A 26122-nucleotide genomic window follows, 5' to 3' on the forward strand; every position below is an offset into this window, starting at 1 on the left:
CATTTATGGTTCCCAATCACAGATGGGCCTTCAAGCCTGCTCAGTAGTCATTTACTTCTACTTGTCTCTTTCTAAGGCCTTACAATGGATACTACAAACTCACTAAGACCCAAGACCTCCTGATCAAAATTCCATCACATTCAAAATAAAATCCAACATCCTACCATGGTCCACAAGGCGTTTGTGATGTGGCCTTTACCAATTTCTCTGTCCTCTCCTGCCACTGTCCCCATTACTGACTTTGCTCCAGTGGCATTGGCCTTCCTGCTGTTCCTAAGAACATCAAATGGATAATGGTATGCATGTGCAGTAATATGGTTTGCTTTTGAGAAACTGCCAAATTGTTTTCCAAAGTGGCTGTACCATGCTGCATTCCCACCAGCAATGTATGAGGGTTCTAATTTCGCCTGTCCTCACGTGCATTTGTCATCTGATTGTAGCCATCCTAGTGGGTGTGAAGTGATATCTTATTGTAGCTTTGGTTTGTACTTCCTTAATGACCAATGATGTTGAACATCTTTCCATGTGCTCATTGGCCATTTGTGCATCTTCTTTGGATAAACATCTATTCAAATCCTTTGCCCATATTTTAAATGGGCTATTTGTCTCTTTATTGTTGAGTTGGAAGAGTTCTTTATGTATTCTGGACACAGGCCTCTGATCAGATACAGGCACACTCGTTTTATTACGCTTTACTTTATTGTGCTCCACAGATAATGCTTTTTTTTTTTTTAAACAAATTGAAGGCTTGTGGAAATAGCGGAGAACTAGAATTAGAAGTGGAGCCTGAAGATGTGACTGAATGGCTGTGATCTCATGATAAAACTTTAATGGATGAGCAAAGAAAGTGGTTTCTTGAGATGGAATCTACTCCTGGTGAAGATGCTGTGAAGATTGTTGAAATGACAACAAAGGATTTAGAATATTACAGAAACTTAGTTGATAAAGCAGTGGCAGGTTTTGAGAGGATTGACTCTAATTTTGAAACAAGTTCCACTGTGGTTAAAATGCTATCAAAAAGCCTCACATCCTAGAGAAATTGTTGAAAGGAAGAGTCCATATATGTGGCAAATTTCATCACTGTCTTATTTTGAGAAATTACCACAGCCACCCCAACCTTCAGCAATGACCACCCTGATCAATCAGTGGCCATCAACATTGAGGCAAAACCCTCCACCAGCAAAAAAGATTATGACTCACTGAAAACTCAGATGATAGTTAGAATTATTTTAGCAATAAAGTATTTTAAAATTAAATATACACATTGTTTTTTTAGACATGTTATTGCAAACCTGGTAGACTACAGTATAAACATACATTTTATATGCACTGGGAAACCAAAAAATTCATTTGACTCACTTTATTGTGATATTTGCATTCTTGCAGTGGTCTGGAACTAAAGCTGCAATACCTCTAAGATATGCCTGTACATGATTTGTAAATGTTTTCTCTCATTCTATTGCTTGTCTTTTTACTTTCTTGATGGTGTTCTTTGTTCTTTTATTTATTTATTTATTTATTTATTTATTTATTTATTTATTTATTTTTTAATATATGAAATTTACTGTCTAATTGGTTTCCATACAACACCCAGTGCTCATCCCAAAAGGTGCCCTCCTCAATACCCATCACCCACCCTGCCCTCCCTCCCACCCCCCATCAACCCTCAGTTTGTTCTCAGTTTTTAACAGTCTCTTATGCTTTGGCTCTCTCCCACTCTAACCTCTTTTTTTTTTTTTTTTTTTCCCTTCCCCTCCCCCATGGGTTTCTGTTATGTTTCTCAGGATCCACATAAGAGTGAAACCATATGGTATCTGTCTTTCTCTGTATGGCTTATTTCACTTAGCATCACACTCTCCAGTTCCATCCACGTTGCTACAAAAGGCCATATTTCATTCTTTCTCATTGCCACGTAGTATTCCATTGTGTATATAAACCACAATTTCTTTATCCATTCATCAGTTGATGGACATTTAGGCTCTTTCCATAATTTGGCGATTGTTGAGAGTGCTGCTATAAACATTGGGGTACAAGTGCCCCTATGCATCAGTACTCCTGTATCCCTTGGATAAATTCCTAGCAGTGCTATTGCTGGGTCATAGGGTAGGTCTATTTTTAATTTTCTGAGGAACCTCCACACTGCTTTCCAGAGCGGCTGCACCAATTTGCATTCCCACCAACAGTGCAAGAGGGTTCCCGTCTCTCCACATCCTCTCCAGCATCTATAGTCTCCTGATTTCTTCATTTTGGCCACTCTGACTGGCGTGAGGTGGTATCTGAGTGTGGTTTTGATTTGTATTTCCCTGATGAGGAGCGACGTTGAACATCTTTTCATGTGCCTGTTGGCCATCCGGATGTCTTCTTTAGAGAAGTGTCTATTCATGTTTTCTGCCCATTTCTTCACTGGGTTATTTGTTTTTCGGGTGTGGAGTTTGATGAGCTCTTTATAGATTTTGGATACTAGCCCTTTGTCCGATGTGTCATTTGCAAATATCTTTTCCCATTCCGTTGGTTGCCTTTTAGTTTTGTTGGTTGTTTCCTTTGCTGTGCAGAAGCTTTTTATCTTCATAAGGTCCCAGTAATTCACTTTTGCTTTTAATTCCCTTGCCTTTGGGGATGTGCCGAGTAAGAGATTGCTACGGCTGAGGTCAGAGAGGTCTTTTCCTGCTTTCTCCTCTAAGGTTTTGATGGTTTCCTGTCTCACATTCAGGTCCTTTATCCATTTTGAGTTTATTTTTGTGAATGGTGTGAGAAAGTGGTCTAGTTTCAACCTTCTGCATGTTGCTGTCCAGTTCTCCCAGCACCATTTGTTAAAGAGACTGTCTTTTTTCCATTGGATGTTCTTTCCTGCTTTGTCAAAAATGAGTTGGCCATACGTTTGTGGGTCTAGTTCTGGGGTTTCTATTCGATTCCATTGGTCTATGTGTCTGTTTTTATGCCAATACCATGCTGTCTTGATGATGACAGCTTTGTAGTAGAGTCTAAAGTCTGGGATTGTGATGCCTCCTGCTTTGGTCTTCTTCTTCAAAATTACTTTGGCTATTCGGGGCCTTTTGTGGTTCCATATGAATTTTAGGATTGCTTGTTCTAGTTTCGAGAAGAATGCTGGTGCAATTTTGATTGGGATTGCATTGAATGTGTAGATAGCTTTGGGTAGTATTGACATTTTGACAATATTTCTTCTTCCAATCCATGAGCAGGGAATGTCTTTCCATTTCTTTATATCTTCTTCAATTACCTGCATAAGCTTTCTATAGTTTTCAGCATACAGATCTTTTACATCTTTGGTTAGATTTATTCCTAGGTATTTTATGCTTCTTGGTGCAATTGTGAATGGGATCAGTTTCTTTATTTGTCTTTCTGTTGCTTCATTGTTAGTGTATAAGAATGCAACTGATTTCTGTACATTGATTTTGTATCCGGCAACTTTGCTGAATTCATGTATCAGTTTTAGCAGACTTTTGGTGGAGTCTATCGGATTTTCCATGTATAATATCATGTCATCTGCAAAAAGCGAAAGCTTGACTTCATCTTTGCCAATTTGGATGCCTTTGATTTCCTTTTGTTGTCTGATTGCTGATGCTAGAACTTCCAGCACTATATTAAACAGCAGCGGTGAGAGTGGGCATCCCTGTCTTGTTCCTGATCTCAGGGAAAAAGCTCTCAGTTTTTCCCCATTGAGGATGATGTTAGCTGTGGGCTTTTCATAAATGGCTTTTATGATCTTTAAGTATGTTCCTTCTATCCCGACTTTCTCAAGGGTTTTTATTAAGAAAGGGTGCTGGATTTTGTCAAAGGCCTTTTCTGCATCGATTGACAGGATCATATGGTTCTTCTCTTTTTTTTTGTTAATGTGATGTATCACGTTGTTCGATTTGCGAATGTTGAACCAGCCCTGCATCCCAGGAATGAATCCCACTTGATCATGGTGGATAATTCTTTTTATATGCTGTTGAATTCGATTTGCTAGTATCTTATTGAGAATTTTTGCATCCATATTCATCAGGGATATTGGCCTGTAGTTCTCTTTGTTTACTGGGTCTCTGTCTGGTTTAGGAATCAAAGTAATACTGGCTTCATAGAATGAGTCTGGAAGTTTTCCTTCCCTTTCTATTTCTTGGAATAGCTTGAGAAGGATAGGTATTATCTCTGCTTTAAACGTCTGGTAGAACTCCCCTGGGAAGCCATCTGGTCCTGGACTCTTATTTGTTGGGAGATTTTTGATAACCGATTCAATTTCTTCGCTGGTTATGGGTCTGTTCAAGCTTTCTATTTCCTCCTGATTGAGTTTTGGAAGAGTGTGGGTGTTTAGGAATTTGTCCATTTCTTCCAGGTTGTCCAATTTGTTGGCATATAATTTTTCATAGTATTCCCTGATAATTGTTTGTATCTCTGAGGGATTGGTTGTAATAATTCCATTTTCATTCATGATTTTATCTATTTGGGTCATCTCCCTTTTCTTTTTGAGAAGCCTGGCTAGAGGTTTGTCAATTTTGTTTATTTTTTCAAAAAACCAACTCTTGGTTTCGTTGATCTGCTCTACAGTTTTTTTAGATTCTATATTGTTTATTTCTGCTCTGATCTTTATGATTTCTCTTCTTCTGCTGGGTTTAGGCTGCCTTTGCTGTTCTGCTTCTATTTCCTTTAGGTGTGCTGTTAGATTTTGTATTTGGGATTTTTCTTGTTTCTTGAGATAGGCCTGGATTGCAATGTATTTTCCTCTCAGGACTGCCTTCGCTGCGTCCCAAAGCGTTTGGATTGTTGTATTTTCATTTTCGTTTGTTTCCATATATTTTTTAATTTCTTCTCTAATTGCCTGGTTGACCCACTCATTCGTTAGTAGGGTGTTCTTTAACCTCCATGCTTTTGGAGGTTTTCCAGACTTTTTCCTGTGGTTGATTTCAAGCTTCATAGCATTGTGGTCTGAAAGTATGCATGGTATAATTTCAATTCTTGTAAACTTATGAAGGGCTGTTTTGTGACCCAGTATATGATCTATCTTGGAGAATGTTCCATGTGCACTCGAGAAGAAAGTATATTCTGTTGCTTTGGGATGCAGAGTTCTAAATATATCTGTCAAGTCCATCTGATCCAATGTATCATTCAGGGCCTTTGTTTCTTTATTGACTGTGTGTCTAGATGATCTATCCATTTCTGTAAGTGGGGTGTTAAAGTCCCCTGCAATGACCACATTCTTATCAATAAGGTTGCTTATGTTTATGAGTAACTGTTTTATATATCTGGGGGCTCCGGTATTTGGCGCATAGACATTTATAATTGTTAGCTCTTCCTGATGGATAGACCCTGTAATTATTATATAATGCCCTTCTTCATCTCTTGTTACAGCCTTTAATTTAAAGTCTAGTTTGTCTGATATAAGTATGGCTACTCCAGCTTTCTTTTGGCTTCCAGTAGCATGATAAATAGTTCTCCATCCCCTCACTCTCAATCTAAAGGTGTCCTCAGATCTAAAATGAGTCTCTTGTAGACAGCAAATAGATGGGTCTTGTTTTTTTATCCATTCTGATACCCTATGTCTTTTGGTTGGCGCATTTAATCCATTTACATTCAGTGTTATTATAGAAAGATACGGGTTTAGAGTCATTGTGATGTCTGTATGTTTTATGCTTGTAGTGATGTCTCTGGTACTTTGTCTCACAGGATCCCCCTTAGGATCTCTTGTAGGGCTGGTTTCGTGGTGACAAATTCCTTCAGTTTTTGTTTGTTTGGGAAGACCTTTATCTCTCCTTCTATTCTAAATGACAGACTTGCTGGATAAAGGATTCTCGGCTGCATATTTTTTCTGTTTAGCACACTGAAGATATCGTGCCAAGTCTTTCTGGCCTGCCAAGTTTCAAAGGAGAGATCAGTCACGAGTCTTATAGGTCTCCCTTTATATGTGAGGGCACGTTTATCCCTTGCTGCTTTCAGAATTTTCTCTTTATCCTTGTATTTTGCCAGTTTCACTATGATATGTCGTGCAGAAGATCGATTCAAGTTCCGTGTGAAGGGAGTTCTCTGTGCCTCTTGGATTTCAATGCCTTTTTCCTTCCCCAGTTCAGGGAAGTTCTCAGCTATAATTTCTTCAAGTACCCCTTCAGCACCTTTCCCTCTCTCTTCCTCCTCTGGGATACCAATTATGCGTATATTATTTCTTTTTAGTGTATCACTTAGTTCTCTAATTTTCTCCTCATACTCCTGGATTTTTTTATCTCTCTTTCTTTCAGCTTCCTCTTTCTCCATAACTTTATCTTCTAGTTCACCTATTCTCTCCTCTGCCTCTTCAATCCGAGCCGTCGTGGTTTCCATTTTGTTTTGCATTTCGTTTAAAGCGTTTTTCAGCTCCTCGTGACTGTTCCTTAGTCCCTTGATCTCTGTAGCAAGAGATTCTCTGCTGTCCTGTATACTGTTTTCAAGCCCAGCGATTAATTTTATGACTATTATTCTAAATTCACTTTCTGTTATATTATTTAAATCCTTTTTGATCAGTTCATTAGCTGTTGTTATTTCCTGGAGATTCTTCTGAGGGGAATTCTTCCGTTTGGTCATTTTGGACAGTCCCTGGAGTGGTGAGGACCCGCAGGGCACTTCCCCCGTGCTGTGGTGTATAACTGGAGTTGGTGGGCGGGGCCGCAGTCCGACCTGATGTCTGCCCCCAGCCCACCGCTGGGGCCACAGTCAGACTGGTGTGTGCCTTCTCTTCCCCTCTCCTAGGGGTGGGATTCACTGTGGGGTGGTGTGGCCCGTCTGGTCTACTTGCACACTGCCAGGCTTGTGGTGCTGGGGAGCTGGCGTATTAGCTGGGGTGGGTAGGCAAGGTGCACGGGGGCGGGAGGGGCAGGCTTAGCTCGCTTCTCCTTAGGTGATCCACTTCAGGAGGGGCCCTGTGGCAGCGGGAGGGAGTCAGATCCGCTGCCGGAGGTTTGGCTCCGCAGAAGCACAGAGTTGGGTGTTTGCGCGGAGCAAGCAAGTTCCCTGGCAGGAACTGGTTCTCTTTGGGATTTTGGCTGGGGGATGGGCGGGGGAGATGGCGCTGGCGAGCGCCTTTGTTCCCCGCCAAGCTGAGCTCTGCCGTCCGGGGGCTCAGCAGCTCTCCCTCCCTTTGTCCTCCAGCCTTCCCGCTTTCTGAGCAGAGCTGTTAACTTCTGACCTCCCAGACGCTAAGTCGCGCTTGCTGTCGGAACACAGTCCGTCCGGCCCCTCCGCTTTTGCCAGCCCGACTCGGGGGCTCTGCTTGGCCGGCGAGCCGCCCCTCCGCCCCGGCTCCCTCCCGCCAGTCCGTGGAGCGCGCACCGCCTCGCCGCCCTTCCTACCCTCTTCCGTGGGCCTCTCGTCTGTGCTTGGCTCCGGAGACTCCGTTCTGCTAATCCTCTGGCGGTTTTCTGGGTTCTTTAGGCAGGTGTAGGTGGAATCTAAGTGATCAGCAGGACGCGCGGTGAGCCCAGCGTCCTCCTACGCCGCCATCTTCCGGACTTCCTTTAAAATAAACTCCAAATTCTTCTTCACGGCATAGAAGATCATAATGTTCAACTCCTGCTTATGTCTCCAGTCTCAATTCTTGCCACTCCCCCTCATAAGCTGAGCAATGAAGATTAGGGACATCAATAACCAGCCCAAGAAGACAATGCGTAGAAGTGTCTGGATTATATGCCAGGACTGCCAATGCAAACCCCCACGTGGTAAACCACAGGCAGTACCTGATCCCAATGACTAAGAAGCCTTAGCTCTCTCAGTGGAGAGATCCAACCGATGACAGAAACTAAGGCATACAAAACGCATGTGTTCTGAAATACTCCAGGTAGAAAAGGGAAACCAGAAAGGCAGTGAGAGCAAGACTTCACAGCTGTCCCCTCCAGGCCTGGAGGTGGTATCCACGACGTCCAGTGGCTCCTCCCCAGAGTGGCCCCACGCTCCAGGGCTCTGCACAACTCAGGACAGGGGCAGAGGATCCTGCCTGGGGCCGAACAGAATACTGCCTTGATGGTGTTCTTTGAAGCCCTGAGGAATTTAACTTTGGGGAAGTCCAATTTATTTATTTTTTTCTTTTCTTGCTTGTGCTTTTGGTGATATATCTAAGAAGGTTTTGTCTAGGCCAAGGTTATGATGATTTATTCCTATGCTTTCTTCTAAGAGTTGTATAGTTTTAGCTCTTACATTTAGGTCTGTGGTCTATTGTAAACTAACTGTTATGTATGGTACAAAGTAGAGGTCCAAATTCATTCTTTTGCATGTGGATCCACCTGTCCCAGCACCATTTGTTGAAAACACTATTCTTTCCCTATAAATGGTCTTAGCACCTTCATCAAAAATCAATTGACCATAAATGTGAGGATTTGTTTCTGGACTCTGAATTCCATTATTCCATTGATCTATATGTCTATTCTTATGCCAGCACTACACTGTCTTGATTACAGTGTGAGTCCTCCAACTTTGTTCTTTCTCAAGATTGTTTTGGCTTTCTGTAGGTCTCCTGCATTTCCATATGAATTTTAGGATCACCTTGTCAATTTCCACAAAAAGCCACCTAGGATTTTGGTAGGAATTGTGTTGAATCTGTAGATCAACTTGGGAGTATTGTCATCTTAACAATATTAAGTTTTCTCATCAATGAACATGGGATCCTACTACACATTATTTATATGATTCACAGTTATAAGGAACTAATATATAACAGACAATTTTTAAATGTGAGATCAAGTGAATTTTTTTGCAGCTTTATTAAAGTATAATTTAGATACCATAAGATTTACCCATATTAAGTGTACAATTCAATTATTTTTAATAAATTTATTAAGTTAGGCATCCATCACCATAATCTAGTTTTAGTACATTTTTATCCCTCCTATAAGATTCCTCATATCCGTTACAGTTAATCCCTGATCTTACCCCCAGATCCAGGAAACTACTAATCTACTCTCTGTATAGATTTATCTTTCTGAACATTTCATATAAATGGAATTATACAATATGTGGTCTTTTCTATCTGGCTTCTTTTACTTAGCATAGTTTCTTAATAGAGTTTTTTTTAGGACAGTTTTAGCTTTATAGAAACATTGAACAGATAGAACAGAGCGTTCCCATATACCCTTTCCCCCACGTACAGTTTTCCCTATTAACATCTTGCATTAGCATTACACTTGTTACAATGCTGACATATTATTATTAAAATCAATAGCTTACACTAGGGTTCACTCTTAGTGTTGTACAGTTACATGAGTTTTGACAAATGTAAAGTGTCATGTATTCACACTTACAGAATCATATAGAATAGTTTCACCACCCCAAAAATCCTCCGTACTCTACCTAATTATTCCTCCCCTCCTCTCCAAGCCCCTGGCAATCACTAATCTTTTTAACTGTCTCCATAGTTTTGCCTTTGCCAGAATGTCATATAGTTGAAATCATATAGTATGCAGTATTTTCAGGTTGGCTTCCTTCACCTAGCAATATGCATTTAAAATTTCTACATTTCTTTTCATGAGCTGATAGCTCAATTCAAAAAATTTCAGCCAGGGGCGCCTGGGTGGCTCAGTCAGTTGAGTGTCCGACCGGCTCAGGTCATGATCTCATGGTTTGTGAGTTCGAGCCCTGCTGACAGGGCAGAGCCTGAGCCTGCTTCGGATCTGTGTCTCCCTCTGTCTCTGCCCCTCCCCCACTCACACTCTGTCTCTGTCTCTCTCTCTCTCTGTCTCAAAAAAAAAACATTAAAAATATTTAAAAAATTTCAGCTTTATTGAGGTATAACTGACATATAAAATTGTAAGATATTTAAAGAGTACATTGTGTTGATTTGATACACAGACATTGTGAAAGGTGTACCCCCATCTAATCAATTAACACACCTAACACCTCACATATTTATCTTTTTTTGATGAGAATATTTAAGTTCTATCCTCTTAGCTTATTTTAGTTATACAAGATAGCTCATTTGTTTATTGCTGAATAACATTCCATTGCATAGATATAACACAGTTTCCTTATCCATTTACCATTGATGGATATCTTGGTTGCTTCTAAATTTTGGCAATTATGAAAAAAGTTCTATAAACATTTGTGTGCATGTTTTTGTTTGGACATACGTTTTCAACACAATTGGGTAAATACCTATGAGCATGATTGCTGAGCATAATACTTTTGAGGCTCAATCATTTTGCAGCCCGCATCAATATTTCATTCCTTTTTAAATCCTTGAATAGTATTCCAGTATATGGATATACCACATTTTGTTTACCCATGCACCAGCTGATGGAAATTTGGGTTGTTCTCACTTTCTGGTTATTATGAACAACCAAATAGAATAAAACAAAATAGATGTTCCAGGAACATTTTTGTGCAAGTCTTTGTGTAGACGTATGTTTTTATTTCTATTGGGAGTGGAATTGGTGGGATGTATGATAAGTTTCACATCTTAAGAAACTGTTAAACTGTTCTCCAAAGTGTCTGTACCAGTCTACATTCCCACCAGAAATGTACAAGGGTTCCTGTTTCTGGACATCCTTGCCCACATTTACCATCTATCTTTTATTACAGCCATATTAGTAGGTGTGTAGTGATATCTCACTGTGGTTCTAATTTGGGTTTCTGTATGATTAACGATATTGAGCATCTTTGCATGTGCTTTTTAACTATTCATATATTGTCTTTGGTGAAGTGTCTATTCAAATCCCTTCCCATTTTTAAATTGGGGTGTCTGTTATTATTACTGAATTGTAAGACTTGTATATTTTAGATACAAGTTCTTTATCAGATATGTATTTTGCAAATATTTTCTCCCAGTTTACGAGTTGTCTTATTTTCATAATGATGTTTTTTGAAGTACTAAGGTTTTTAATTTTGATAAAGTCCAGTTTGTCGAAATGTTGTTTTGTTTTGTTTTACGGATCATGCTTTTGTTGTTGTACCCAAGAAATAATTGCTTTACCAAGGTCTTAAAGATTTTATCCTACATTTTCTTTTATAAGTTTTATAGCTTTGGCCCTTACATTTAGGCCTCTTACCCGTTTTTAGATAATGTTTGTGTATGGTATGAGGTAAGGGTCTAATTTTACCTTTCTGCATGTGTGTATCCAATTGTCTCAGCACTGCTTGTTGAACCTCACCATATATTTCCAAGGCTTTAAAAAGAAGTGTTTTTCTAACTTTGATTTTGAAAACTTTCAACCCTACAGAAGAGTTAGAAGAATGGTACAACAAGTAGTCACACATCTCATACTTAGATCCACAAACTGTTACTAATTTCTCATATTTGTTCTCTCCAGACACACATGCACACACATTTTTCCTGAGCCATTTGAAAGTAAGTTACAAATATGAGGACACTTCACTCCTAAATACTTCAGCATGCATCTCCTAAGAAAAAGAAGGTTTCCACATTATTACCCCTGAGAAGTCAATATTAATTTAATAATATCATAGTCTAGATTCAAATTTACTAAGTTATTCCAAAAATGTATTTCATAGCTGTTTATGATTTCCCTCTCCAATTCAGAATCCATTCAAGGTTGGCACATTGCATTTTATTGTTAGAGCTCATGCTATTTTTTCAATCTAGAACAATTCCTCTACCTTATTTTCATGAAAATGGCTTTTTGAACAATCCAGGCCAGTTGACTTGTTGGAAGTCACACACTCTAGGTCTAATTGTTACTTTCATATTTAGATTCAGGTCAAACATGTTTGGCAAGAATATTTCAAAAATGATGCTCTGTACTTCTTATTACATCACATCAGGAGGTACAAGGTCAGGTTGTCGTGGTTTTGACAATGCTAGGTTTAATCACTTGTTTAACCTAGTGACTGCCAGATTTTCCCATTGTAAATGGACCTTTCCCCATTAGTAATTAGCAAGGAACTTGTGAGGTAATAATTTGAGACTGTGTGAATATCCTGTTCCCCAAGAACTTTTTACTCAATGGTTTTAGCATCCAGTTGATAATCTTTGTCAAAATCAATTATTATACTGGGAGCTGCATAAAGTGATTTTCTATTCTATCTTCCTCCTATATTTATTAGCTAGTATTTTCCTAGAAAAAAGATCTTTCTCCCCTTATTCCCTTCTTTCTCTACTGAATATCACTATGGACTAATGGATTATTATTATTATTGTTGTTGTTTTACTTTTATAATCCATTTCCATTAATATTTTCACAATTTCTAAAAAATACATATTTCCTAGCTCAGTCTACAGAAAAAACCTAAAAGCAATGTGCATCAGTAGCAATGAGCATACCTAGTGCCTAGACTGTGGTAATGACATACTGTTTCCTACTAATAGGAACCAGGGCTTTTGAGAGAAATGACTGATTCCAGGGCTGGAGTGGGGAAAGTTCAATGTGAACTGGGGAAATTTTGTTCACCAGAGAGCAAAGATGCACTAAAGAACTGATGGGGTCATGTAAAAAAAATACACAGGTTCTGGATTGAAGGAGATCTCACTGGCCAAATTTGGGATAATTTGAGCATTAAAAAGAAGTGCTTTTAAAATTATCCATATTTTACTAGGTTTCATCTATAACTTCCTTTCTCTCTCCCCCTGCCTCCTGCTTTTATTTTCTCATCATTCCTTTGCTCCTCAGTTTGCTCTTCTTACACCACTGAAAATATACCAGTAATCATTACATTGCCAAATGAAACAGACACTTCTCAGTCCTCAACATACTTCATTGTTACTAATAACTACTTACCCTCTCATGCTAGGCTTCCTTCTCTTATTGCAAGCAAGGACAAACAAGATTCATGGCTTACTTACCAGGGCCAGCCTAGGACAAGCTGAAAAAGAACCTAAACACATGGGAGAGGAAGACCTAGGTTGGAGAAGGGTCTGAGTATATGGGTTAGCAGCCACATTTTATCTATCTTGGTATTTTCAGGGATTAACCAGAGGGTGAAGCCCAGTTGGTACACACCAATGTGACTCACTCTCTGTGACATCTGGGGCAAACCACTTCATCTTTCTGAGCCTTAGGTTCCCCATATATACAATGAGAATGATAATGATACCAAACCTACGGGTTGTTTCAAGAACATCCATGTGCCAGTATATTGTGAGCTTTAGAGATTATTCATAAGAAATAAACATAAGAAATAAAATAAACACAAAGCAAACAAACAAACAAACAAACAAACATAAACTAAAAAGTTGATAATGTTATCTCTGGTATTTCTTCCCAACCTCCCTAAATTAAACTTCCCTTGACCATATCTTCCTCAAGCTATTATTTCTTTCCTTCCATTTTCCACAAAATTGCTTGCTCTCTCCATTTCTTTCTTTCCCATTTACTCTGCAACTGTCTGTTCTACTGAAACTCCTTTTACCAGGTTCAGAGACAAGTGATTTTTAATCTTCATCTTACTTGACCAGCATTTGATAATGGTAAACATACTTCAATTTTCTTTTGTTTTAAACAGTTATTGCCATTGGTGTGTCAAAGCCAGCTAGTAAGTGCTGATTATTAAATTATTCAGGAATTTTACAAGCCCTTGAGAGTATTTATATCATCAAAACTAGCAAATGCTATAAATTTAAGGCTTTGTTTTTTCAGAGACCTGGGTTACCAGCATACTACTTGGTACTGTTTCTATAAAATGACACATGTTCAGTAAAATATATTCAACTATTCAAACTTGAACAAAAAGTGCAATGACCTGAAATCTCACTACTGAGAAAAAAACCAAAAACACTGTTTGCTAGGAAGCAAAGTTTTTTTAATGGAGAACATATTACACTGCTGCTTTATAACCTTCCACAATATGCCATGGACATCATTCTATGTCAGTAAGCATGGAACTATGTCATAGTTAAATAGCTGTATAGTATTCCATTGTGTGCATCTGCCATAACTATTTTATTGTTGAGTATTTTAGGTTGTTTTTGCTCTCATAATGCTGAGACCAACATTGTTGCATGTATTTTTAAAATGCATTTGTACAATTTTCGATCTCCTTTGAGGTAAATTCCCAGAAGACTGCTGCCTCATAGAATATGCTTATTTTTCATTTTGATACATATTGCTTAACTATCTTCTGTAAAGTCCAAAAAAACTTAACGTTCCCACCAGTAAGTACAGGAGAGTGCCTGTTTCCCCACAGCCTTGGTAACACTGTGTTAATCTTTGCCAATCTCACAGACAAGAAACAAAGATACATGGTTTTATGTTCATGTCTTTGATAATCAGTGAAAATGAACATCTTTTTAAAATAAGTATTTATTGCCCATTTGTATGTCTTTTGATAACTGCCTTTTCATGTCCTTTCCCCATTTTTCTAACATGGAAGACTTTCTGCTTCTTGCCCTTTACTTAAGACATTTTCCTTCCTTAGATTTCTGTACACTAGTTGGCCCTTGAACAGCATGCGTTTAAACTGTGTAGGTCCACTTATACACATATTTTTTTTGAATAAATACAGTACCGTATTGTAAATATATTTCCCTTCCTTATGATTTTCTTAGTTACATTTTCTTTTCTCTAGCTTACTTTATTGTAAGAATACAGAATATAATGCAAATACGTGTTAGTAGTTAAGTTTTGGTGGAGCCAAAAGTTACATGCGACACCTGAAACTAATGTAACATTGTGTGTCCAATATACAAAAAAAAAAAAAAAGCTATCTGCAGATATTTGACCACGCAGGGGTGAGTGCCCCTAATCTCCATGTTGTTTAAGGGTCAACTATACTTCTTTCTGAGTCTTCTCCTACAATGTTGCTAGTTCTTTCCCAGGTTTCTCCCCCTCTGTTTGCCCCTTAAATGTTGATGCCCTATTCTCTTCTACTCTACCTACTTTTCCCCTGTGATGTCATCCACTCTTACAACTGTAATTAAAATCTCTAACAACGTGAACAATCCCGATAGTAATAATGCTATTAATAATTGCAAACATTTACTGAGTGCTAGGCACTGTAATTAGTGCTTACATGGAATAGCTTAGTTATTCCATGGAATAACTGTAATTAGTGCTTCCATGGAATAGCTTAGTTACTTCCTCACATGAAGTATGTAAGGCAGGCACTAGCATGAAGCTCCATTTTACAGAGGAGGAAACAGAGTCAGGAAAAGTTTAACTGGCTTGTCCAAAGTCACAAAGTTAGTAAATACAGAGCTGAGACTGAACTCAAGTCTTGCCTGATGCCAACCATACTTTATTACATTCCATGATGTATGCTATGTACTGTCTACATTAGAGGTTTTCAACCTATGGCCCATAGGCCAAAACCAGCCTGATGTGTTTTTGTTAATAAGGTTTTATTAGAACACAATCATACCCAGATCCACTTAAATACTGTCTATGGCAGCTCTGAAGCAACAAGAGCAAAGTTAAATAGGTACAATAGAGACATTATGGCCCACAAAGTCTAAAATATTTACTATCTGGACCATTACAGAAAAAGTTTATCTACTTCTGATCTATACACAGATAATTCCAAAAATCTACATCTTCATCACTGACCTATTTTCTGAGCTCTCTATCTAACTATCAGCTAGATACCTCCAGCCCATTAAGTACTTCAATGTCAACATTCTCAAAACTGGACTCTAATGCATCAGTTCCTGCCATTCCTGACCTCATACTCTACGCCCAGGGATATGACTGCATACTGCCATTCCTTACTTTTATACCCATGGCAGATATTGCTAATTGATCACATTACTCTTTCCCATTAAGCCCAGAAAGGGCTTCAGAATCTTTCTTAACACAGCCCTTTATGAAGGCCTGACATGGGATTGGCAGTAGCAGGTACAAAGAAGGGGTTGGAGTAAAAAACTAGGAGGTAGAATCAGTAGGATATGGAGATGATGGAGGCCAGTGTTTCTAGCATTTGTCTGGGTAGATGGTGGTATCTTTGGTGGCCACTATCAATCAAATGAAATTGGCACATGACATAAAACCTATCTGCCATCCCTGTAAGGAGAGCCACACCTAGCTTCTCAGTGGTCCTGGAATCTGACCGAGCTCTTTGACAATTCCATGTGCCTACACATGATTCTTTACTCCAGGATGGCACTCTCCTGCTCTGCCTGGCAACTCCTTTTTCCATGTTGGACAACCAGCTCAAAAGTCACTACCATGAAGCTTTTCCCCATGTGGATTAGTCATTTCTATGTGGTGCCCCCATCAGCTCAGAACTCTATTGTAGAACTGATACATAATATATACATTATACCATATCTATCTTTCATAGATTGGTCTGTCTATCCCACAAAACTGAGAGCTTCCTAAAAGCATGGCATAGATATTAATTTTCTTTGTGTCCCTGACATCTAGTAGTATCCAGGACATAGCAGAATGACAGTATGTTAAACTGAAAGGAGGATAAAATCATGCAGGTATCACCATCTAGCCAGACCAACGCTTGGTACGTAGTTCTTGACTCCAGCGCCTTCTCTGCACCTCCCACTACCAATCTTAGGTCAGGCCTTCATTATTTACTCTCCAGATTATTGCCACAATCTCACTGCATTTAGTTTTGGTCCCTCACATTGATCCCCTATGTTAATTCCCTCATTCAACAAATATCTATGAGTGTCTACTAGGTTCTTTTTGTTCTAGGCACTGAGACAAAATCCTCGTCCTCATGGAGTTTGTATTCTAGGACAGAAAAACACAACCATCAGCATGACCCACTTGTATGCTGCTCTGACCATGTCATTTTCCTTAAAACCTTCAGTGGCTCTTCACTGTTTATAGTCCAAATTATCTGAATATGGCATATAAAACCTTCCATGACCCTTAGACACTCTAATTTCATCTTTGTGTTCTGTACTCTACCAATACTGACATGCATATACCATGTTTTTTTCCCTGCCTCCCTGCCTTTGCTTTTGTTGTCCCCTTTGCCTGAAATGTTCTTCCCTCTTTTTTGTTTTTAACATTAACGCCTATTTCTTCATGATTTAGCTGAGATAGCACTTAATTTAGAAAGCCTCCCCTCTTCTACCTGAGGTTAAGTGCTTCTTGTCGATGTTCCTATAACAATATCCTGTGCAAACCTCTATTGCTGTGCTTCCACATTGCCTTCTCTGTTTTCCTGATGAGGTGGGACTCTTGGAGGGTAGAGACTGTCTTATTCATCTTTGTAACTCCAGGGATCTCCTCTAGTATAACACATATAGGCACTCAATAAATATCTGTTGAATTAAGGACCGTTACTTTCACGTGCCATTCTAGTTTATACCCAGACACTCTGCTGCATTCCAGGCTTTTATAATTAACTGCTTACCAGACATCTTTCTACCTCTCAGGTACCCCCAAAACCCCATGAGTGACAATGAACTCATCATCACCCCTGAAACCTACTCTTCCTCCTGTATTCCTATCATCATTTTTTTCAAATAACAACCATAGTGTCAGTTTTGATTATTCTGTCTTCTTCTCCTTGATAATTTTACTTCATAAATCCTCCCTTTTGGCCCCTCCTTCCTGTTGCCTCTGCCACTGCCCTCATTATCACCACCCTGGCTGGCTGTACTAGCCTTCTAGCCAGTCTTCCTGCCTCTAGTCTCACCCCTTGGACGTAATCCTCCACGCTGTGGCCAGAGTTATTTTTGTCAACGAAAAATCTGATTGTGTCACTTCCCTGCTTAATGATCTTTTCTGGCTCCCTACTGCCTTCAGGATAAAGTCCAAACACTTTAGTACAGTACACAAGGTCCTTAAGGATCTGGCCTCATCTAAGTTTCCAGCCTCATCCCCTGCTACTGGCTCATACAAACTTTCTGCCTCAACCATACTGAACTCTTGTTCACAAATCTTATTCTCTCATGCTTTCCTACCTTCACATGTTCAGCTCTCTTTTCCTTACTCTTTTCCTCTGTATCTGCCTAGGCTTATAATTTTTTGCTCCTGAAGACTCAGTTCAAGCATCACAACAGTCTCAGTACTTAAAATAAATCCTGTTATGAACATAGTACCTCCCCACATCCCTACTGAGCTTAGTGTCTTTGTTTGTGTGCTTCCCTAGTACTCTGTGCCTATAACAGCCATTAATCACATTATTCCAGAATGCTAGTTTACTTGTCAATATACCCCAGTTGACCACAAGTTTCTTGAAGTTAGGGAAGTGTCAGTGTGATTTATCTCTGTATCTACAGCGCCTACCATGTTTGCTTAAAACACAATAAAAACCCAACAACCAAACAAATGTTTAAATAAATGAATGCCTTCTTGACTTTACAAATGCTGATTCCTTTGCCTGGCATATTCTGCCTGGTAAATTCCTGGGTCACTATTATATCCCTAGCACCGAGCAAAATGTCCGACATGCAGTAGGTACTCAATTAACACTAACTGATTGAATGAGACCATGCTGAAATGCCACCTTCCTGACCCTTAACAGCCCTAGGTATAGCTGATTTGTCTCCACTCTCAGCTCCTTCTCCTGGAATACTTGTCACATTGCATGATTCATATGACTGCTTCCTTGCTAGAGTGGGAGTTCCTCGAGAAAAGAATTTTGCCCCACTCATCTCTGGATCTCCAGTTCCTAGCACAGTGGCAGGCATATAAGGGATGCTCAGAGACCATTTGTTGAATAAATAAATGAAAGAATAAGAAGACAGGACTTAGGGGAGCCTCTAGAAATATCTGAATGGATCTTCTAGACTGAGGAAATAGACTGTTCTGTGTAGCTGCAGGAGGCAGAATGGCTAGAAGAAAAATGGCATTATCTCAGCTCAACAGAAGAAATAATTTTGTTAACTTTTAGAATGGATTGAAGATCACATGGGATGCCGCTAGGGAAAGTGAGCTCCCTGTGACAAGAGGTGTACCATTAGACATTGGAGAATGCTAGGCTGTGATACTGGAGAGGGAATATCAACAGCAGATAAGAAGGTGTGGGTGGGGTGATGGTTGGAGGTGATGGTGGTTGTCATGCTAGATGACACTTGGGGTTCCTTCTAGATGGATCATCCATTAACCTGCACCCCTAAGAGGTGCCCACAGATTGGGACATGGCTTCTTCACCAACAAGACCTTTCTTAGCCAACCCAGGCACACAGCTGCTCATTATTATCTCCTTAGGGGTCAGACTACCTTACTTCTGTCCTTATCTTTAATAACTAGCAATGTATCTGGCACATAGTAGGAGTTCAACAACTGTTTCCTGGATTGTATCTGACTATTCAGATATCAAAGACCTTTCCCCTCTGACTGAATACATATTTTTTGAATGAAGTTAATTTAAATTCTACTATGTCACAGGGTGTGGCTTATATTATTCATTAATTATTTACTGGGTACTATTATATACAAGCAAGGCCACATGCTAAGCACTGTGAAAGAGAAAGCAACATGGACTTTCTCTTCCAGGAGGTTATAGTGCAGTAGGAGAGAGAAGCTATGAATACAGTAAGTGCAGTAGAGATATAAAGTGCCTAGCACATGGCGTGCTATATAATAGATAGTCATGGAAGGCTTAATAGTGGCCCCCAAAGATGTCCATGTCTTAATCCTCTGAACCTGTGAACGCTACATTTTATAGCAAAAGAGACTTTGCAGATGTGATTAAAGATCTTGAATTACCTGGGTGTCCCCACCCTTATTGTGATTATAAGTGTCCTTAGAAGAGGGAAGCATAGGGGGATTTGACACAGAAGAGAAGGTCACATAATGGAAGCAGAGTCACAGAGAAAAGCTATGCTGCTGGCTTTGAGGTTGGAGGAAGGGGCCATGAGCAAAGAATATAGTTCCAGTTTACACTGGAAAAGGCAAGGAAACAGATTTTCCCTTAGAGTCTCTAGAAAAAGTATAGCCCTTGTTGACACCTTGATTTTAGCCCCCAGAAGATTCATTTCAGACTTCTGGCCTCCAGAACTATAAGAGAATAAATTCTTAAATTTTAACCTACTAAATTTGTGGTCATGTTATAGCAGCAATAGGAAACTAATATAGCACTTAATAAATATTTGTGAATAAGTGGACTTTAAAAAAAGTTATATAAAAGAGGTAAACATATAAGGATTCCCTTGGGGTGGAAGAGAGCCTAAAAAGCTTTAAAAATGCTCCAAGGAGCCACGAATCACTTTTCCCTTGACTAGGCTGGCTTGGGGATTATTTGTGCAGTTTACTACTTGCCCACCATGGTGCTAGCAGCTGGTAGCCTCCTGAGCCACTATGGAAATCTACTTGGGGGTCACTTCTAGGGCCCTCACACTGCCTGAAATGCTATGTATGCCATGTAGCCCTAACACCTGAAAGTAGGAACAAGTTTTTCACTTAACTCTGATAGCAATCATAATCTTCTTTAAATTATTAGCTATCAACTATATGTTATTTTATATTATCTTCTAGTTGCATCAAACATCTGAGTGTTGGGGTGCCTGGGTGGCTCAGTCGGTTAAGCCTCCGACTTCAGCTCAGGTCACGATCTCGCGCAGTCCGCGAGTTCAAGCCCCGTGTCGGGCTCTGGGCTGACGGCTCGGAGCCTGGAGCCTGCTTCCGATTCTGTGTCTCCCTCTCTCTCTGCCCCTCCCCCGTTCATGCTCTGTCTCTCTCTGTCTCAAAAATAAATAAACGTTAAAAAAAATTTAAAAACAAAAAAAAAACAAAACAAAAAAACCCATCTGAGTGTTATCTGTTCAATTACAGAAGAGCTTAAGGGCAGGGACCATAGTTTACATATATTTTTGGATTTTCCATGATACTAGACATTCCACAGAGACTCAGGAAATACTGCTGACAATCAAGAAGCTGGGTAGGGGGAGAAGTGTTACTTTATGCTTCCTTTTCCAGACCACAACCAGTAAACTGACTCAATTAGATATCAGATATCTATCTATCTATCCATCCATCCATCCATCCATCCATCCATCCATCCAACATTGATTGTTATCTTACAATGGGCCAGGCATATACTTGCTACATTCAGTGGATACAGAAGTAAACACCTAGTTTTTGTTATTGAAGCTTTGGATGACAAAGACTGTTAAACTAACATTATAACACAATATGCTAGAGGCAAAAACAAATACTATTAAAACAAAGGCAAGAGCAACTAATTCTATGAGAGTCAGGAAGAACTCTAGAAAGGTGAAAATTAAGCTGTGCCTTGAAAGGAAAGTAGTTCTCCAGGCAGAGAAGAGGTGTATAGGGCATTCTAGACAGAGGGAGCACATGGGAAGTCACAGAAAAGTTGTGAAATGAAGAATTGGCTAGAGCAGGGAATGACAGGTGATGACACTAGAAAGATATGCTAAAGCCAGCCTTTAAAGTCATTCTAGGGAGTGTCTGGGTTTGTATTTTATATGTGAAGGATAACCAATGGATCTGATTTCTACTTCATGTGAAAAGCATCCCCCAATAGAAAATTTGCACTGCAAAGAGGATGTTTTAACTGTGAAATTACTATATAAAAATCTATATTATTTAAATAAGTAAAACAATAATCAGAATCTTTCTGAAAAGTGTAAGTTTGGAGGGGTCCCTGAGCTAATTCCTACTTCCCTATCCTTCCCTTCTACCAAGTAGAAAAACAAAATGCTGATTATTCAGGGAAAAATTCTTTTCTGGTGACTAAAATACACTACTAGTCTACTATAAGACCCAGAATTTCTTTTAATTGTTTTAGCTTTTTAATTTTTATTAATTTTTTTATTTTAGTATAGCTATCTATACAATGTTACATTAATTTCAGGTGATTCACAACATAGTGATTTAACACCTCTATACATTATGCTATGTTCACCACAAGTGTAACTGCCATACAACACTGTTACAATTATCACTGACTGTATTCCCTATGCTCTGCCTTTTATTCCTGTGACTTATTCATTCCATAACTGGAAAAATGTGCCTCCCACTGCACTTCACCCATTTTGTCCATCCCCCTACCCCTCTCCTCTGGCAACCATCAGTTTGTTCTCTGTATTTATAGATCTGATTCTACTTTTTGTTTGTTTTGTTTTTTAGATTTCACATGAGTGAAATCATATGGTATTTATCTTCTCAGTCTGATTTATTTCACTCAAAATTGTTGTTGTTGTTGTTATTATTATTTCTCTTCCTCCTTCTTTTAAAAACAGTTTTAATGAATAAATCACATGCCATACAATTCACCTATTTAAGGAGTACAATTCAATGGCTTTTAGTAATGTTCACAGAGTTGTGTGTATCCATCACCACAATCAATTGTAGAACATTTTTATTCACCTCTAAAAGAAGTCCTGTGCTCATTAGCAGTCACTACATACCTCACTTTTCCTGAGAGCTCCTGGGCCCTGGCAACCACTAATCTACATTCTGTCTCTACAGATGTACCTACTCTGGACATTTCATACAAATGGAATGTATACTATGTGGTCTTTGTGACTAGCTTCTTAGCATGTTTTCAAGGTTCATCCATGTTATAGCCAAACTTAGTATTTTTCTTCCTTTTTATTGTCAAACAATATCCCATTGTATGGATATACCACACTTTGTATTCATCAGTTAATGGACATTTGTTTTTTTTCCCCTATCCTTTGGCTATGGTGAATAATGATGCAATGAGCATTAGCATACAGATTTTTGTGTGGACAAATATTTTCAATTGTCTCAGGTATATACCTAGAAGTTCTAGGTCATATTTTTAAACTCTATATTTAACTATGTAGAACTGTCAGGGCGTCTGGGTGGCTCAGTTGGTTAAGTGTCCGACTTTGGCTCAGGTCATGATCTCGCGGTTCACCAGTTTGAGCCCCACATCCGGCTCTGTGCTGACAGCTCAGAACCTGGAGTCTGCTTCGGATTCTGTGTCTCCTTCTCTCTATGCCCCTCCCCCATTCATTCATTTTCTCTCTCTCTCTCTCTCAAAAATAAGTAAACATTAAAAAAATTTAACTATGTAGAACTGTCAAACTGTTTTTCCAAAGTGACTGCCATTTTATATTCCCACCAGCAATGTACAAGTGTTCCAATTTCTCCATATCTTCTTGAGTATTTGCTATTGTCCATCTTTTTTTTTTTTTTATGACAGCCATCCTAGTGGGTATGGAGTGGTATCTAACTGTAGATTTGATTTATATTTCCCTAATGACTAATGATGTTGAATATCTTTTAATGTCTTTATTGGCCATTTGTATATCTTCTTTCAAGAAATGTATACTCAAATCCTTTGTATATATTTCTTTTTTCCAACTTTTTTTTTTTTTAAATTTATTTTTGGGACAGAGAGAGACAGAGCATGAACGGGGGAGGGGCAGAGAGAGAGGGAGACACAGAATTGGAAACAGGCTCCAGGCTCCGAGCCATCAGCCCAGAGCCTGACGCCGGGCTCGAACTCACGGACCGCGAGATCGTGACCTGGCTGAAGTCGGACACTTAACCGACTGCGCCACCCAGGCGCCCCATCCTTTGTATATATTTCAATTGGGTTATTGTTCTTTTTTTGCTAAGTTGTAAAAGTTTTTTTTTTTTTTTACATATATTCTGGATATAAGATCCTTATCAGATATATGATTTGAAAAGATTTTCTCACATTCAATGGGCTGTCCTACTTATTTGAAGATATTACTTGCAGCATAATTGTTTTTAATTTTGATGAAGTCCAATTCAGTTTTTCTTTTGTCACTTGTGCTTTTGGCGTTGCATCTTTTTTTTTTTTTTTTTTTTTCAACGTTTTTTTTATTTATTTTTGGGACAGAGAGAGACAGAGCATGAACGGGGGAGGGGCAGAGAGAGAGGGAGACACAGAATCGGAAGCAGGCTCCAGGCTCCGAGCCATCAGCCCAGAGCCCGACGCGGGGCTCGAACTCACGGACCGTGAGATCGTGACCTGGCTGAAGTCGGACGCTTAACCGACTGCGCCACCCAGGCGCCCCTTGGCGTTGCATCTTAAGAAACTAATGCCTAGAGGCACCTGGGTGGCTCAGTTGGTTAAGTGTCTGAGTCTTGGTTTGGGCTAAGGTCATGATCTCATGGTGGTGAGACTGAGCCCTGCATCAGACTCCATGCTGGGCTTGGAGCCTGCTTTGGATTCTCTCTCTCACTCTCCTCTCTTTTTGCCCCTGCCCCCCTCAAAAACAAAACAAAACAAAACAAAACAAAACAAAACAAAACTACTGCCTAATCAAAGGTCACAAACATTTACTCCTAAGTTTTCTTCTAAGAGGTTTATCTCTTACATTTAGGTCTTTGATCTATTTTGAGTTAATTTTTATATATGGTATGAGATAAAGGTCCAACTCCAATCTTTTGCATGTGGATATCCAGTTCTCCCAGAACCACTCATTGAAAAGACTATTCTTTCTCCATTAAATGGTCTTAGTATCCTTGTCAAATATCAATTGACTATGGATGTATGGGTTTATTTCTGAACTCTCAATTCTATTCAATTGATCTGTATGCCTTTCCTTATGCCAGTAACAGACTGTTTTGATTACTGCAGCTTTGTAGTAAGTTTCAAAATTGGGATGTGCAAGTGCTCTTTGTTCTTTTCCAGGACTGTTTAAGTTATGTTGGGTCCCTTGTAATTCCATATGTATTTTAGGATAATAAAGTTAATTTCTGCAGAAAAAGCCCAGGCCCGGATAATGTCACTAGTGAATTCTACCAAACATATAAGGAATAAGTTATACCAATGATCTATAATGTCTTCTGGAAAACAGAAACAGAAGGAACACTTCTCAACTCATCTTATGAGGGCAGTATGACATTGTCTTGTATATAGAAAATCCCAAGGATTTTACTAAAAAACTGTTAGAGGCAATAAGAATTTAACAAGATTGTAGGATATAAGATCAAAATATAAAAATCAATTATATTTCTACACCATAGCAATGAATCCAAAAATGAAATTTAAAAAATTCTGCATATACATTATAGCATAAACAAAACTAAATACCTAGGAATGAAATGAACAAAAGCAGCATGAGATTTGCATACTGAAAACTACAAAACACTGTTGAGAGAAGTCGAAGATCTAAAGAAATGGAAAGAAGTTACGAGTCTTGAAATGCACATTTTCAAGGGACCTGCCTAGTAGAGCAGATGGTAGCCTCAGAACTTGATACATGGTTATTGTTACATGAAAGGATAAAGAAAATAGCTGATACTTTTCCTGATGTGGGAAGATGCCCTTTAGACATTTATTTAGTTCATATATTTTGGGTTTTTAACTATAATTAGCTAGAAGGTCTGAAATGTTATATAGGTATATATATATATATAGCTAGAAGGTCTGAAATTTTTATAATTCTGTGTATCATTTTTTATAGAGCTGCAATTGTTGAAACTTCTGTAAATTTTCATAGTTGTTAGTAGTTTAGGACAAGGGCAGTTTTTCCAGCTGTAACTTTGGCATTGAAGAGCACCCCCATCCAAGCCTACAGCCTTTATGATCCAGGGTTGTGCCTACAAAATTACACTCTTACTTTCAAAGAAGGCACTTTCCCCCTTATTTTCAGTACTAACTGATAAAACCTCTTAACCCTCTGGAGAATGTGTTATTGGTGCTTCTATTGTTGCAGCTTCATTAAATGATTCTATTTGTACCCTTATAGATAATTTCTTTTTTAAAAAAGTTTATTTCTTTGAGAGAGAGAGAGAGAGAGAGAGAGAGAGAGAGAGAGAGAGAGAAAGCGAGCATGTGAGCACATGGGAGTGGGGTAGGGACAGAGAAAGGAGAGAGAATCCCAAGCAGGCTCTGCACTTGCTGTCAGCATGGAGCCTGACGTGAGGTTCGAACTCACAAACTGTGAGATGATGATATGAGACAAAAAGCAAGAGTCAGATGTTCAAATGACTGAGCCACCCCGGCACCCCCCACTTGTGGATAATTTCTATGTTTAAGAGCTAGAATGGTTACAGGAGATCAGCAGGAGAGAAAATTGCAACTAAGTGGTTAGAAATGAGAGGTATACCAGAGATGGAAAGCAAGATGGCTTTCCCAGAAATTGGTAACGGTCAAAATTTTCAGTGTTCTTTCCTTTTTATATCTCTTATCCATCTAATTCTAATGTCTCTTATTCTTTCTAGACAACACTCATAAACTGTTTTTATGCTTTGACCTACATGCAAATCTACACAGGTTGTATGGTGCTACAAAAAATAAGGAAAGTAAAATTCTTTGAAATTTATCTTTATGTTGGTATGTAGACTATGTATTATAAATATATATGTTATATATATATATACATATTATATATATT

The 26122-nt window shown here is 38.9% G+C and overlaps 1 protein-coding gene across 11 annotated transcripts in view; it reads right to left on the reverse strand.

Moving 5' to 3' along the window:
• The window catches only part of HDAC8 (histone deacetylase 8), a 234451-nt gene that overhangs the window by 182028 nt on the left and 26301 nt on the right, over positions 1–26122 (reverse strand). The gene's annotated exons all lie outside the window — the stretch shown is intronic.

The sequence above is a fragment of the Neofelis nebulosa genome, chromosome X (genome assembly GCF_028018385.1).
Source record: "Neofelis nebulosa isolate mNeoNeb1 chromosome X, mNeoNeb1.pri, whole genome shotgun sequence".
In the NCBI taxonomy this organism is placed as follows: domain Eukaryota; kingdom Metazoa; phylum Chordata; class Mammalia; order Carnivora; family Felidae; genus Neofelis; species Neofelis nebulosa.